The 3,054-nt window shown below is 39.8% G+C and overlaps 1 pseudogene; it reads right to left on the bottom strand.

Moving 5' to 3' along the window:
* Positions 1-644: 644 nt before the first annotated feature.
* LOC102860100 overlaps positions 645-3,054 on the bottom strand; it is a 10,165-nt pseudogene continuing 7,755 nt past the window's right edge.

Below are 3,054 nucleotides of genomic sequence, written 5' to 3'. Positions count from 1 at the left end.
CCAAAAAGAGACCTGGAAAAGTGGAAGAATATCCCTTGCTCATGGATAGGAAGACTCAATATTGTGAAAATGGCAATACTACCAAAGGCAATTTACACATTCAGTGCAATCCCAATACAAATACCAATCCCATTCTTCAAGGAGGTGGAAAAGGCAATCTCCAGTTTCATCTGGAATGGAAAGAAGGCCCAAATAAGCAAAGCACTCCTTAAAAATAGAAAAAAAATGTAGGAGGCATCTCACTCCCTGATTAAAATCCTACTATACTGCCGTGGTGGTTAAGACAGCATGGTACTGTTACCATGACAGACACATAGATCACTGGAATAGAATTGAGAGCCCAGAAATCAGCCCATCTACCTATGGTCAATTGATTTTTGACAAGGAGATGAAATCAGTCATGTGGGGAAATGGTAGTCTTTTTTTTTTTTAACTAAGTTCACAATTTTATTTTCACCTATCACAACACAAAAATTGCTTTTTTAATCCTTTTTCTCATTACTCCACTCATACTATTCTGTGATAGAAAAGGGGAGCAAGTCTTCCTTGTGCTGTTAGAAAACACCCACAGTCACAGCACCAGGATCTCCTGATAAAGTAGTACAAGTAATATAAAACTGTTACAAAGAAGCTGCACTCTGTCCTTATCTCTCTGGTTGAGTCATTCCTGGCCCCGTGGGCACCATCATGGGACAGGCAGGAGGCCTCATCATTGGGGGCCCAGGCATCATTGGCATGTGGCCTCCCATGAGTGGTTTCATTCCAGGAGCAGGTCCCACTGGCATCATCCCAGGAGGAGGAGGACCCATCATTGGCATCATAGAAGGACCCCCCATATGGGGTGCTGGCATCATACCAGGGTGAGGAGGGCCAGGGAGACTGGTGGAGGTGGGATCATGGCACCTGCTGGAGGAGTCACAGAAAACAGAGTAGGAGGTATCTTTCCTTGTTGAAATGCAGCCGTTGTTTTGTCTATTAGGCTCTGAGCTTGTTCTTCAATCCATTTTTTATAGTAGTCTTCCACATTCTCTTTGTGTTTCCTGCTACTGCAATGTGTCTTTCTCACAGATGTTGAGTCATGAGTGAAGTACGTGTAACAGTAGTCACAATAAAACTTCCATAGGACCACAAACAGCAGTTTCAACCATAGCCACACATTTCAAAAGTGCCACTCACTTCGACAGTCTTTTTAATAAATGGCGTGGCAAAATTGGGAAAACTATGAGCAAAAGACTCAAGCAAGATCCACACCTCATTCCATATACAAAAACCAAGTCAAGGTGGCTCATGGATCTAGGACTAAAACCAAGGACTATAAACTTCATTAAAGAAAAGCTTGGAAGAACTTTAGTAGTCCTAATCCACAACATAAACATTCTTCCAAGTACTCTGAAAAATATACAACGAGAAGAAGATAAAATAGATGAATGGGACGTCCTAAGAATCAAATCATATACATATCCAAAAACATCTCCAACAGGGTAAAAAGGGAAGCCACAGACTGGGAAAAAGTATTTGGTAATGACATGTCAGATAAGGGACTTATATCTAGAATTTATAAAACAGCTGAGCACCACATGATAAAGGTAAATAACCCAATTGAAAAACGAGCACAGGATATGAACAGACACTTCACCAAAGAAGACATTCAAACGGCCAATAAGCACATGAAGAAATGTACTCTAAGAGAGATGCAAATCAAAACAACTATGAGATATCATCCCACCCCAGACAGAATAGCAAAATTTAATAAAACAACAAGCAACAAATGCTGGTGAGGTTGTGGAGAAACTGGAACCCTTATTCATTGCTGGTGGAAGTGTAAAATGGTGCAACCACTGTGGAAGGCGGTATGGCACTTTCTCAAAAAGCTGTAAATAGAGATACCATTTGACCCAGGTATTCCACTACTGAGAATATACCCAAAAGAGACCATAACCGCCATACAAGCAAATATATGCACACCCATGTTTATCGTGGCTTTGTTCACAATAGCAAGGAGTTGGAAACATCCCAAGTACCCATCAACAAAAGAATGGATAGAGAAGCTGTGGTATATTCACACAATGACATACTACACTGCATTGAAAACCAAGAAACTCATGCAATATTATTAAAAATGGGTGACCCTGGACATTACGCTGAGTGAAATATGTCAGTCACAAAAGGAAAATTTTGCATGGTGCCACTGTTTAGAATGGGACTGACATCAGGGTTGGGGTAATACTGGGAAACACTGGATAAATTATGTATGCTGTATTGAAACAGATGATGGAGAGAACAATTTAAAAGCAATATATGATACGGTGTTACGGTTATCACAAGAGTCCAGAATTAAACTTGCATAGTGGAGTATACTCAGGGCAGTGGCAGAGGAGGGTTGCGGGGGGATTGTATACCAATGAAAGAATTTTTCTTTTACTTTTCAAAGAAAGGAGTGAACTGGAGAGGAGGGCCAGAAAGGGAGAAAAGTGCAACTGAATGAGTGGAAATCCAAAATCTTTGTAAATATTCATTAAAATTAATAAAATAAATGTATTGCAATTAAAAATCCTGAATAAAATCCTGGCCAATAAAATCCAACAATATATTAAGAAAATAATTCACCATAATCAAGAGGGTTTCAAAACAGGTATGCAAGGATGGTTCAACATAAGAAATACAGTGTAATTCATCACATTAACAAAGGAAAGAACAAGAACCACATGATCCTATCAATTGATATAGAAAAGACTTTTGACAAAATCCAACACCCTTACCTGATTGAAACACCCAACAAAATAGGAATAGAAGGGAATTTCCTCAACATAGTAAAAAGTATATATGCAAACTCAAGAGCCAATGTTGTTCTGAATGGAGAGAATTTAAAGGCATTCCCTTTGTGAAGAGGAACTAAGCAAGGATGCCTACTATCACCTCTCCTATTCAATATTTTATTGGAAATATTGTTGTTGTTGTTGTTATGTGCCGTCGAGTCGTTTCCGACTCATAGCGATCCTATGCACAACCGCCCTAAACCCTGCTCTATCCTGCGCCAACCGCACCGCCTCTGAC

The sequence above is a fragment of the Elephantulus edwardii genome, unplaced genomic scaffold (assembly GCF_000299155.1).
Source record: "Elephantulus edwardii isolate Elephantulus edwardi_28Jun2011 unplaced genomic scaffold, EleEdw1.0 scaffold00443, whole genome shotgun sequence".
NCBI lineage: Eukaryota > Metazoa > Chordata > Mammalia > Macroscelidea > Macroscelididae > Elephantulus > Elephantulus edwardii.
This window is presented reverse-complemented; position numbering and strand designations above follow the sequence as displayed.